The sequence below is a fragment of the Thalassophryne amazonica genome, chromosome 5 (genome assembly GCF_902500255.1).
Source record: "Thalassophryne amazonica chromosome 5, fThaAma1.1, whole genome shotgun sequence".
In the NCBI taxonomy this organism is placed as follows: Eukaryota; Metazoa; Chordata; class Actinopteri; order Batrachoidiformes; family Batrachoididae; genus Thalassophryne; species Thalassophryne amazonica.
The window spans coordinates 14407130-14421220 of NC_047107.1; positions in this window are offsets into that span (position 1 = coordinate 14407130).

The window sequence follows — 14091 nt, forward strand, 5'->3', positions numbered from 1 at the left end:
TTTCTGCTTTTTTTTTTTCTTTTTTTTTTTTACTAATAGCTCAATGTCATAGCCTTAAGAGTGTGCATATCATGAATGATTGTTCTTGTTGGATTTGTGAGAATCTACTCAATCTACTGGTACCTTGTTTCCCATGCAACAATAAGAAATATACTCAAAACCTGGATTAATCTTTTTAGTCACGTAGCGCTACTATTATTCTGAACACTACTGTATGTGTGCCAGGTTTGGCTCAATTTCGAAGTGCCGTTTGGACAGGAGAGGGACACATACACACGGTTGTATTTTAGAATATAGATGTGACTAAGGTAGTGGTGGGCGGTATAATCGATGTATTCGGTTCACGTTATAAATTTGGCCAACTGTAGAGATTCGCAGTAATACTTGATGACATCACCGTATCTTCCTCAGTGACTGAACGACTGGAAAAGGCTGCAGTCAGTGCTTCAGTCACAGGCTCCATCTCCACCTCGGCAGATTAAAACTTCTCCTTGTAAGAATGTAAAATTAGAAGTTATTTTAACCCTCTGGAGTCTCCTGACTGAATTCTGTCATGTAAGTTACATGACCGAATTAGGCAATTGTCCCATTAAATTCACCAGACTCGGTCTCTGTTTCAATGCGTTTTAAAAGTGCACACTTAAAGCTTTATACAAGTTTTTAAATTATGTTAATAGCCCTGCTATAACCTGAATTATGATTAATAATTTATGCAATGTTTTTTTTCTGAATTTTATGGTCATATTTGGTGTGCGTTTTTACGGAAAGCTGCAGTAAACAGTCACATTTCCTCATTCAACTGAGCTGAATGAGCTGAGAGCTTTGTCTTGCCCAGGAGAGAAGCGGAAAAAAAAACACGCCTTCTGCTCTATCATTGGTGGAACCCTACGACATGAGCCAATCGGGATCTACCAATGTGGCGGTGTCTCTGAGGTCTTTAAAAAAAACACTGCCAAAAGCAGACAAACTGTCACTGCCTCCTGCTGGACAGAAGCAGGAATGGCAAAAAGATTATTCCAATGCACAAAAATATGTCTAACAAGTCAGAATTGGGTGCAAAAAATGTATATCTATGTTTTTTGTTGTTTTTTATTTGTTTATTTTAATCAGTTTAGCTTTGCAAAGGGACTATATGACCCATTCAGAAACACTTCCATTATAACTAACACATTTATATTGTGATATATACCGTTACTGTGAAGGGATTCAATTTATGTTGTGATATGAATTTTAAGTCATATCACCCAGCCCTAGACTAAGCTGACGTGGGTCTCAGCCTTGCTTGACACCATTGTAAACAGTGCTGTCAGTGTGCTCTCTGCTGGAGACAATACAACATGACACCAATAACAATAATTAGCATTTTCTGCATTATTTAATCTGCAAAAATAATGCTGATACTGTTATGTCCATGAACGGCTCATATCAGCCGACATCATCAACCATCCAGTACAGTGATCAAGCTCGGACTGTGTTCAGAGTTTCTAGGCTTTTGAGAATCAAAAAGTGCATTCATCATAGGAAATTAGTCTTATTTATATACTGTATATATTATCTATTTATTTGAGATCCAGGCAGCGCTGTGTTTCAGTGAGCTGATGTGGAAAACTCATTACTTGTACCAAAGTTCCATATGCAGCTGTCAGTCAGCTGGCACACCGTGTGCAGCCAGAACGTTATGCGCTACGTTTAACGTCGGCTGGTGATTTCTCCTGAAGACCCACAGAAGGCAGCCGCACCAAAACAGTCACATTTAAAAACCGATCCGTTGAATATTTCTGAGGGAAGCTGAAGCTGCTGTGTTGACGATTAATGGCGTGGCGTCCTGCCGACTCGTGGCTTTGACACCGATGGGGTTCAGGAGAGAGACATACTGTGTGACCACAACTTTATGGTCACAACATGGACACGTGTGTTTTTGTTTGCTGTGGGCAACTTCAAGCTGAGACCATGAAAACTGCTCAGAACAACCAGCTGATCTGCCAACTCGAACATGTGCACAGTCTGGCACAGGATGAAGACAGTCTGATGTTTTATAAACCCACATCCTGTCTCGTTGAATCCTCTTCGTGCATTGCTGTCGTTCATTATCTCAGGTCCACAAGATCAACCCGCAGCTCTGGCCTGGACGCGGTCTCTGTTTCTGGGCTGGGCGGCGGGTTGTGGCGTGCAGACGTTAGACAGTCTGTTCGGCTGTGGAATCTCTCATGTCTCCTCAGTGTTCGTCTCCACGAGCCAAAGTTTCATTGGTTAATTTGAGACAGGAGCTGTTACGCACGAGGCGGCTCACAGGTGCAGACAGTCAGTCCTCATTTGGCTGATGGGCGTCACAGAAGTGCGTGTTACTTTGGATGTTTGACATTATATCCCAGCATGAAGAGGAAAAAAGGAACACACTGGAATGAATTCCATGTGTTGGATTATATAGGACTGGAAACAAAAAAGAATTGCAGCAGATTCTACTGTTAGGACATTCAAGCAGTAGTTTGTGAGGACAGTTGCAGTCCCCTCCAGAAGTACTGGAATCACAAGTCCAGTTTGTTTTTGGGACATGATGGATAAATTTGGGTTGTAATTTAAATGAATATGAGAAGACTTTAAAAAGTGAGGTTGTGTCACAGTCCAAGTTTCAGAATAATAGTATGAAAATACTCTTTAATTAAAAAAAAAAAAACAACTTTATAACCGATTGTGTTACTGTGTAGAACAACCAGCAGGTTATTTGACATCGTAAGTTATTGTCCACCAGTTTTAGACCGATGACCTGGCTGCATTTTCCAGTTTGGGCCACCAGAAGTCTTACTGATCCCGTGGGCCAATTAAGAAATTAATAGTTTTAATTGTGAAGGTTGACAGTCTGTATCCAGGATGCAACCTTGTTGGTGTACTTCACCTGAGGAGGGTTAACTTAAAAAAAAAAAAGTCTTGCTGAATCTAATATGTTCAAAAACCAACCGGACTTTTTGTAGTTGCCACAGTAACCGATCACAAAGCAGCCAGTCATTTGGAACATTAAAATGTTTATGGTGTTTTGTGTTGCAGATGTTTTAAGCAGCATTGGAGGTCTGGGGGCCAGCTAATTTTATTTATTTATTTTTTATTTTTATTTTAATGCCTCAGCCTCGCTATGTAATGACTCGGTCTTGGCCTCAGCATAGCCCGGCCTCGAAGAAGAAGCCCAGATTGAAACCACTCATTTACTTTTTACCTTTACGGGTTACTCCCCACCAAATAAAAAAAGCACCCATCACTGTAACTTTATGTATACGATGGCCTGTGCGCACAGTGCTTGAATGCATTTTCTGGGCACCACAGTACTCCACGCAGATATGGACACATGCTATGCTACGCTACATCTTCAGGTACTAATGTAAAAATTTGAAACAGGCCTGTCACTATCCAAGCATTATTATATCCCTTCACCCGGGTAACTTCACTCGTGATCCCAACACATTGTGTCACAAAAGTACGCTAAATATATAAAGCCACATCTGACTCACTTGTCTGTGGCTTGAAATTACACAAGTCTGTGGAGAACAAGCCACTGCAACTACAACAGACTTTGTATAATACTCTGCCTTTGATTCTGTGGTCGTGGCCTTGAGTTGTTGTGACTTGATCTTCTTCACCTTGACCTCAAGTTGTGATTCGATCTTGGCCTTAGTCTATAGACCCAGGACTCTGCCTTGGCCTCAGGGGAGTTGGCCACAACTGCAACACTGATTTTAAGGTTTTCTTTGAGTTACATAAATATTGGGGGGTTGGGGGTAGCATGCTGTAAGTGTACTTGCCTCCTAAACAGAAGGTCTACGGATTGGGTTCTCCATATACATCTGGAGTTGTCAAGAATGGCATACGATGTAAAATGTGCCAAATCCACATGTGGTCCAAAGTGGACCCCCTGTGGTAACCCTGAGCAACAACAAGACTGGCCAACAAAAACTAAAAGTTGTGCAAGTACTTATGTCAGCTACTGTCAGTGGGACAAAGATTTTCTACCAGAGGGTGACCATGACATCAACATGCCCCTCTGACAGACTGGAGTCTTGTTTGGACTTTGTTGACAGAAATTAGATGGATTTTCAGGAATTGTAGTAAAACTTAAATTGAGCTCCTCCTTGAGCACGTTGCATTTTTTTTTTTTCCTTAGCAAACAGCACTGCGGGTTTCTTTTAGCCAGCAGTGAGAGTTTGAATGGACCGTGACGTGTTCTGTGCCTGAGTAAAGTTCATGTTACGCTGTCTCCCTGGAAGACAATCAGGTTTGTTGTTGCCTGTTTGAACAGAATGTGGTTTTGTGTTGAACAAGGACCGCGGCTTTAAAGGTCTGTTGACGTTTCCCACACATTTGCTAATTTATTTTAATGAGGTCTGATCTAAAGTCCAGCTCACAACTCTTCTGTGAAACGTCTCCAGCTCTGCACCCGTTCATACCGCTCCTGTGTGTTTGGGACTCAGTTGGAGTTTAACACAACCCAGGATCTTCAAAAGAAACAACTGGTTTAAGAATTGATGTACCTCTTAAGGGCTGCGCAAATTAATATTTTTTTAAAGTCTAAAGTTGACTCACCACTGTTTAGTAGCTGCTAATTATTATTATGTCAAAAACAAAAACACTCGTGCAAATATCTCATAAGGGAGGAGCAGCAACTTGAAAGCTACAGGTTCATTTAAGACCAAAAGATTGAAATGTTGGTTCAAAAGAATATTAAGTCATGCAAGGTCCAGCCTGCTATGTGTGCTCACCTGGGAACACTTAAAAGTTTTTGTAGCTTGGAATATTCTCTTTTTACAACTCAACCATCAGTCATTTGTACATGTCTGGGGTTCAGTCGTCTGGAAGTCTGTGCTCAAATCTAAATTGTGTTGTCGCAGTTTGATTGGCAGTGGATGGCTGCTGGTGGTTTTGTGTAAAATAAAAGGTGACCACAGTGGTATTCATACTGTTTCCGTTTCCAGCATTATAATTGTGATTTGCTACAAAAGCTATGCCCACGAGTCTTTGAGGAGCAGGTCTCCAGGAATTTCACTGCATAAAGGCATTAAGGGCACAAGCCTAAACTGAACATCTGTGATCTTTTAATCCTCAGGTGACACTGCATCAAGAACTGGGATTCATCAATAGCTGATATATCCATATGGACATGGAATTACTTTGGGAAACCTTTGTCAAGCACCATGATATAGATTGTTCATGAAGCATAAGCCAATTTTGACCTAATCATTACTTAAGGTGGCCAAACAATACAATTCAGCCTCAGTATATACCCTGGCCTACACAAAAAAATGTACAGTAGTGTTCAGAATAATAGTAGTGCTATGTGACTAAAAAGATTAATCCAGGTTTTGAGTATATTTCTTATTGTTACATGGGAAACAAGGTACCAGTAGATTCAGTAGATTCTCACAAATCCAACAAGACCAAGCATTCATGATATGCACACTCTTAAGGCTATGAAATTGGGCTATTAGTAAAAAAAAAAAGTAGAAAAGGGGGTGTTCACAATAATAGTAGTGTGGCATTCAGTTAGTGAGTTCGTCAGTTTTGTGGAACAAACAGGTGTGAATCAGGTGTCCCCTATTTAAGGATGAAGCCAGCACCTGTTGAACATGCTTTTCTCTTTGAAAGTCTGAGGAAGACATTGTTCAGAAGAACAGCATAGTTTGATTAAAAAGTTGATTGGAGAGGGGAAAACTTATACACAGGTGCAAAAAATTACAGGCTGTTCATCTACAATGATCTCCAATGCTTTAAAATGGAAAAAAAAAAAAGATGCGTTGGAAAAAAATGGAAAACAACCATCAAAATGGATAGAAGAATAACCAGAATGGCAAAGGCTCACCCATTGATCAGCTCCAGGATAGCCCAATTTCATAGCTTTAAGAGTGTGCATATCATGAATGCTTGGTCTTGTTGGATTTGTGAGAATCTACTGAATTTGCTGGTATCTTGTTTCCCATGTAACAATAAGAAATATACTCAAAACCTGGCTTAATCTTTTTAGTCACATAGCACTACTATTATTCTGAACACTACTGTACAATAGCCATTCCATGGTGGTAGTTATAGCCAGGTCACAGTAAATGAAGCATTAACCAGAGGTCAAAACTGAAAAATGCTTTAATCATTTTGAAATGCATAAAACATAATTTGGCTGATCATAAAGATTCCAAAAAGGTATAGTTTGGATGGTCTGTGACCAAATGTTATGGGGTAAAAACAGCCAAAACGGTGACAAAGCTAAATTTCAGTCTCTACATGGGTCAAAAGTTAAACTTGCTCCAATTTTGGGAAGTGAAATTCTTGGTTGAGCAAATAGGATAAATAAATGGAATAGTTCTGACCGTACCAAATGCTTGGTCTCCAAGGTCTAACCTTAACAACCCTTCGAGTAAGCACACAGGCAACAGTGGTAAGGGAAAAACTCCCTCTGATGATATTGAGGAAGAAACCTCAAGCAGACCAGACTCAAAGGGGTGACCGTCTGCTTAGGGCATTCTAACAGGTTTCTTTATATGCGGATGACCTTTGCCTTTATGTCTCTGACCCTGATAATTCTGTTCCTACAATTTTTAATATCTTGAATGAATATGGTGTAATGTCAGGTTGTAAAATGAATGATCAAAAAAGTGAGTTGTTACCTATTAATGATTCTGCTGAAGCTATTCCTCCCTCTATAATGCCATTTAAGTGGTCAACTGGTGGCTTACGATACTTGGGCATTCAGATTTCAACTTCTCTTTTGGATCGGTATCGCATTAATTTTGCTCCTCTGATCAGCAAGACTGAAGGGGACTTTGCATGCTAGTCGTCTTTGCTTCTCTCACTTGTGGGTCAGAAAAATCTGGTTAAGATGGTGATTCTTCCAAAGTTTCTTTCTTTGTTTTGGCACCTTCCAGTTTATCTTAACAAATCTTTTTTCGAGAAGTTGGACAGACTCATTTCTGTTTTTCTATGGGCTGGCAAACCAGCCAGAATCAGATTATCAGTTTTGCACTGATAGGAGACTAAGGACAAAGGAGGGTTTGCCCTACCAGTATTTAGGTACTACTACTACTGGGCAGCCAATATGCAAGGGCTTCTGTTTTGGACGCACAAGGAGAAGGGTATGCTGCCTGGTTGGGTGCATCTGGAAAAGAGCTTATCTCCATTTTTGCTGCATTCAGTTTTGTGCTCTCAGCTTCCACTTCCATTCTCGTGTTTGACATGTTGTCCAGTGGTACTAATTTCTTTAAAGATTTGGAATCAGTTCAGAAAACAATTTGGGTTTTTAATCTACTTTGGCCTCTGTTTACAGAAATTGGTCTTTTGAACCATCTCGAACTGAACCAGTATTCCGGGTCTGGCAAAATAAGGGGATAAATTCTATTAATGATTTATGCACAGATTGTGTATTTTCTTCATTTGAGCAGATCTCTTTGACATATAACCTTCCAAATCATCATCTTTTCCATTTTTTTCAGGTTAGGGACTTTGTTAAAAAATTGTTTCTTCATTTTCCGAATCGTTCTCCAGAAACTTTACTAGAGAGTCTTCATTTGATGGACCCTGTAACTATTTCTGTCATATATAGGTCTATTTGGTTGTCATCCTCAACATCATTTACTGTAATCAAGAATGGGAGGAAAGCCTAAATGTTACCTTTACTGAACAACAATGGAACACTGGTTTGTCTCTTGTTCACGTGTCATCTACAGTATTTGTGCTCGTCACAAATTGATTCAATGTAAGGTTCTTTTCTGGGTTCACTATACCAATGCTACATTGGCAAAAAAAATTCCATTTGAGTGATGCCTGTGGAAGATGTAATTTCTCATCGGCAAATCATGTACATGTTTTAGCTGTGTCCCATACTAGGATCTTTCTGGGCATACATTTTTGATGTTTTGAGTAGAGCCTATCACTGTGCTATTGTTCCGAATTCCTTATCTGCAATTTTTGGTATTCCCCCTGTGGCCTTGCTGTTCACCACTTTGCTGGCCTGTAGGCTGATTTTATTAAATTGGAAGCTTCCCCACCCCCCTTCACATGTCTGCTGGGTTTGAGAGGTGCTGTATAATCTAAAGCTAGAGAAATTAAAGTTTTTGCTTTATGGCTCAGTAAAGTCATTTCATGACACATGGGATCCATTTTTGCAACATATTGATTCTTTGAATGTTATTTATGATATGGAAGGTGACTAGATTGTATTACTATTATAGTGTGTGGGAGGGTGTATGTGTGTTTGTTTGGCCTTTGGGTTTGAGAGGTGGTTGAGGTGGTTGTTGACATGCAGTTGGAACATGAAAAATGTGGACTAAATGTAAAAGCTATAAGCTATTTTGCTTTACTGCACGTTGGGTTTTGCTTGTTAAAAGAAAAAAGTTCAATAAATAAAGTTAGAAAAAGAAAGTAAGAAATTGCTGGACATCCAGCTTTTCACTGATGCAAAGCAATACTCTTTCATGTGTATGAGATTACCAGCAGTTATCGGCATATATTATTGAGTATCATCAGCATAACAATGAAAGGTATTCGCAAAATGCCACAATATGTGTCCAAGGGGTGCTATATAAAGGGAGAAAAACAGGGAGCCTACGACGGACCCCTGTGGGACCCCATATCTCATGTCACCAAGGTTAGAGGTAGTGTTATTGTACAAGACACAGTGAGAACGACTGGTTAGGTATGATGTCCATCATGCAAGGACATTCCCAGTAATCCCAAAATGATTCTTCAACCGCTTATCCGGAATCGGGTGACGGGGGCAACAGCTCTAGCAGGGGACCCCAGAATTCCCTTTCCCATGCCACAATGACCATCTCTGACTGGGCGATCCCAAAACGTTCCAAGACCAGTGTGGAGATATAATCTTTCCACCTAGTCTTGGGTCTTCCCCGGGGTCTCCTCACAGATGGGCATACCTGGAACACAGCCCTATAGGGAGGCACCCAGGAGGCATCGTTACCAGATGCTCGAGCCACCTCAGCTGGGTCCTTTCAATGTGAAGGAGCAGTGACTGTACTCTGAGCTCCCCACGGATGACCGAACTTCTCACCCTATCTCTAAGGGAGACACCAGCCACCCTCTTAAGGAAGCCCACTTCGGCCACTTGTACCCGAGATCTAGTTCTTTTGGTCTTGACCCAACCCTTATGACCATAGGTGAGAGTAGGAATGAAGATTGACCAGTAGATCGAGAGCTTTGCCTTTTGGCTCAGCTCCCTTTTCATTATAACAGTACGGTAGAGTGAATGCAACACTGCGCTGATTCTCCAGCCAATCTCACGCTCCATTGTCCCCTCACTTGTGAGCAAGACCCAGAGGTACTTGAACTCCTTCACTTGCGGCAAGACCGTATGCCCTACCTGTAGTAGGCAATCCATCGGTTTCCTGCTGAGAACCATGGCATCAGATTTAGAGGTGCTGATCCTCATCCCAGCCGCTTCACATTCAGCTGTGAACCAATCCAGTGAGTGTTGGAGGTCATCGGCCAATGAAGCCAACAGGACCACATCATCTACAAAAAGCAGTGATAAGACCCTGAGTCCACCAAACTGGAAACCCTCCTCCCCCCGACTGCGCCTTGATATCCTGTCCATGAATATCACAAACAGGATTGGTGATAAGGTGCAGCCCTGGCAGAGGCCAACCCCCACTGGAAAGGAGTCCGACTTACTGCCGAGCACACAAACACAGCTCTGGCTTTGTGAGTACAGAGACTAGATGGCTCTGAGAAGGGACCCCCTCACTCAATACTCCTGCAGCACGTCCCACAGTCTCTCCCAGGGTACCCGATCATATGTCTTCTCCAAGTCCACAAAACACATATAGACTGGATGGGCATACCCCCAGGCACCCTCCAGGATCCTTGTGAGAGTGAAGAGCTGGTCAGTTGTTCCACGACCAGGACAGAACCTGCATTCTTCCTCTTCAATCAGAGGTTCGACTATTGGCGGAACCCTCCTTTCCAGCACCCCGGAGTAGACTTTACCAGGGAGACTGAGTATTGTGATGCCCCTGTAGTTGGCACACACTCTCTGATCCCCCTTTTTAAAAATGGGGACCACCAACCCAGTTTGCCACTCCTTAGGCACTGTCCCAGACCTCAATGCAGTGTTGAAGAGATGTCTCATCCAAGACAATCCCTCCACACCCACAGCCTTCAGCATTTCTGGACAGATCTCATCAAATCTCCAGCCTATCAAGTAGATACCAAATGCAGCACTAAGGTCTAACAGAACCAGAACTGTCGTGGTGTCTGAATCCACTGCAAGCAGAATGTCATTTACCATTTTGGTGAGCGCTGTCATGCAAAATAATATGTTCTAAAGCCAGACTGCAGACTCCAGAATGTGGTTCGGAGCAGGCTCGAATGATTTGTGCAGGTCACATGCAGCACAGCATGAAAGATGAAACATGATAACATTATAAAGTAAAATAATGAACCCAGCAGGAAACCCTACAATGCTAGCAGTATGCAGCACATGCAGAAAGCTCTCTTGCTCTGGAAATAGGTTGTTTGGGGGGGGAGGGCGGGTGGCGGCAGAGGATCGCTGTGCTCCGCTGGGTCTCAATCACTCTCTCTCTCCTCCCCTCTCTCTCTCTCTTAATGTTGAATAATGCACTAATTCTGAAGTTTTGTAACAAACACAGACAGATAGCATTCTGGGTAAAATGTGCCTCCGCTAACACTGATTGGTTGACTGTAAACCAACACATTAATGTGATGTGTGTCGTGTGTTGGTGTTTACAGATAAATGTCCTTTTGTAAAATATGCCATTTTGCATTTGTAAAAAAAATGAAGGCATTTAAAAAAAAAAAAAAAAAAGCCAAGTTGTAATTAGATAACCATCTGATATAACCGGTGTCAAAATAAATAGAACACTGCCATGATCTACTGGTGCTAGTGCGAGTTTTGGCCCTTTTTCAGCTGATTTTTCATTTGTGCGAGAATTTTTTGTATCACACCGAGTTTCAGGTTAATCGTGCGTCCTGCATCGTTTAGTATACATGGAGTAACAAGCTGCGTTTAACATCTCACGACCACCTCCTGATTGCCGATCGTATGGTCAAATAAAAATCAAACCTGTTTGATATTCTGGTCGGCTGTCGTGAGGGTATCCCGCTGCTGAAGTGCTACAAGCGTCCAACTGTGCATGTGCAAACACCGCAGACCTGTCTTGTAATGTTTTTGTTGTTGTTTTTTAACTTTGATGTCTCCCATTGAGAGTTTTTGTAAATTAAGTTTGAAAAAAAAGCTTCTGTTTACGTTTTGCTTCTGGAAACACGAGTCAGATGTGTGGTTTTTGAACATACAATGTATGTGAGAACATAAATCGTGCGATCTGAACTTTTACACCGTGCGGTTCTGTAGTACAGTTTGAGCTGGAACTGAGTACAGTGATTGAAAATATCAGCCCAGCTTCAGGGCCAATACTGCCATGAACACTACTGGACAGTAGATGGCAGTAGAGACCTTGAAAACTTGCCAAAACAAAATTTCAGACCATCTGTGTCTGCTACATTTAAGATGCATGGAATTTAATAAATGCAAACACAATAACAATGTCTATAAACCCAGAGAATATATTCACGAGAGTTTTAGGCACTAGAGTTTAATTCTGTTGTCTGTGGAGCCTGATCAGAGTGTTTCAAATGCATTTCTCATGTCGTGAACGTACTGAGATACCCATAATGCACCTGGACACAGCATGTCCACGCTAAAACCTTAAAAATTAGTGCATTACTTTAAAACTAAAACATATATCTGATATTTTCACTTTATAAAACTTCAGACGTGACGTTAATTTAAATAACTTGTCCGAAATTAGTTTGGTTAAAATTTGAACCATACTGTAAGTTAAAAATGTATGCCTCTGGATGACTTGGGTGATATTGCCCACGTATTAGTATGGGGTTAAAAGAAATTAGTTTTTTTTTTGGTTCTCCTTTGCCTGCAGAGAATAGAGCGGTTCTTCTAGAAGCAGCTCTCGTTTGTTTGCAGAGGCTAGAACTACACATCTGCTATAAAACATTTAACAGGTAGGTGCTCAACTGATTTTAAATTTTATAAGTGTTCGTAGCTGTTCAGCTTTGTTTACCACGTTAACGGTCTAAAAATTATCGGACAAAAAGTTTATCAGAAGATAATTAGTCCGATAATGGTTTTTAAAGTTATCTGAAAAGATAATCCGATAATGAAAACATTAACTTCGATAATTAGCGGTTATCGGATTATTGGAACTGTGCCCACCACTGGTGTACAGGGAGAAGAGTAGAGGGGAAAGAACGCAGCCTTGGGGGGGATCCGGTACTGATGGGCTGTATGTTGGAGACATGCTGTCCCAGCTTCACATGTGTCCTCCTGTTGGACAGGAAGTCAGTGATCCACCTGCAGGTGGAGTCGGGCACATCAAGCTGAGAGAGCTTGTCCTGCAGCAGGGCCAGGATTATCATAATGAAAGCAGAGCTGAAGTCCACAAACAGAATCCTGGCACAGGTTCCTGGAGAGTCCAGATGTTGGAAGATGAGGTGGAGGATCATGTTGACTGCATCATCTGCCAACTTGTTGGCTCTGTAGGCAAACTGCAGGGAATACAGGTGAGGGTCCCAACAACCTGCACAGGCTGCACTGCACGGCTTTCCCTCAGGATCAGGAGCAAAGGGAAATTTATCAAATTGAGACTATGGCCTGCTTCCGTAGGCATGTCCTTGAGAATCATGGAGGGATATGTTTTGCAAATTTACTACCCATTACTACATTGGATGATATTAAGGATGGCTCGTTTGCTCTTCCAGCAATCTTAAATATTTTGTGTCTGCTACCTACAATCCACGTGGAATGTCTCAGACCTAAACCTACTTCCAGACAACTTATAAATGTTATTCTGGAACCACCCTTAAATCTGATCAGTTGTTGACCATACCGAGGTCTTTAGTATGGGCCTCATTAACATCAGATCACTGTCCTCAAAGTCACTGTTGATTAAGGATTGAATTGTGAATCACCACTTGGATATGGTTGGGTTATATGCAACCTGTCTTAAACCGACAGTTGTCCTTCCCTTAAATGAGGCCTGCCCACCGGCATACACATTTAGTCATGTTTCTCCTAGTGTGAAGCAAGGAGGGGGTGTTGCTTTTATTTATAAATCTAGGTTTAGTTTATTAGCTATTGGGAGTCACGTATAGTCAAGTATAATTCATTTGAGCATATGGTTCTCTGCTCTGCCCATGATGCGACGTTTTGTCAGGGTCAGAAGAATGGAAATCAGTCGTGGTATTTTGTCACTGTTTATGGGCCCCCGGCCCGTACTCTGAATTTTTTAGATGAATTTGGTGCGTTCATCTCTAGCTTGTCAGCTAGTGCAGATAACATTTTGATTATTGGTGATTTTAACATTTATATAAATAAGCCCACTGATCCCCTCTTCAAATCATTTAATGAAATTGTGGATGCATTAGGATTCCAGCAATGCATTCAGGACTCAACGCACATTAGTGGAAATACCCTGGATTTGGTTCTCATATGTAGTTTTGCTGTCTCGAATATCGACATTTTGCCTCTTGCATCGTTGGTGTCTGACCACTCACTTATTAGGCTTACATTTACACTGCCGCATTTAGTGGGGCAGCAACCTTGTCTGTTACTGTGGCGGCATATTAAACCCACAACTGTGATTGAACTCGAGGCTAGACTGCCTGATATTTTAGCTTTGAGTTTGGAGAATGTCCAATCAGCAGACGGTCTTGCGGATAGTTCAAATTTAGCGCTCAAAACTACACTTGATAAGATTGCGCCACCTCTATTAAAATCATGCAATCCAAAGGCACAGTCGCCTTGGTTCAGTGGTTACTTGCATGACCTCAGGCAGAAGGCTAGAGGTCTAGAACGGAAATGGTGTAGTTCCAAATTCAAGGTGTTCTACCTTGATTGACGTGATGTTGTCTTAGATTATAAGCATACATTATTGGCTACAAAGCAGGCCTATTATTCTGATTTGATCAATGAAAACAAGCATAACTCAAAGTTTTTGTTTGACACTGTAGCATTACTCATTCATGAACAGCCACCTGTTAGTTGCTCTCCCTTTTCAGCACAGGACTCCT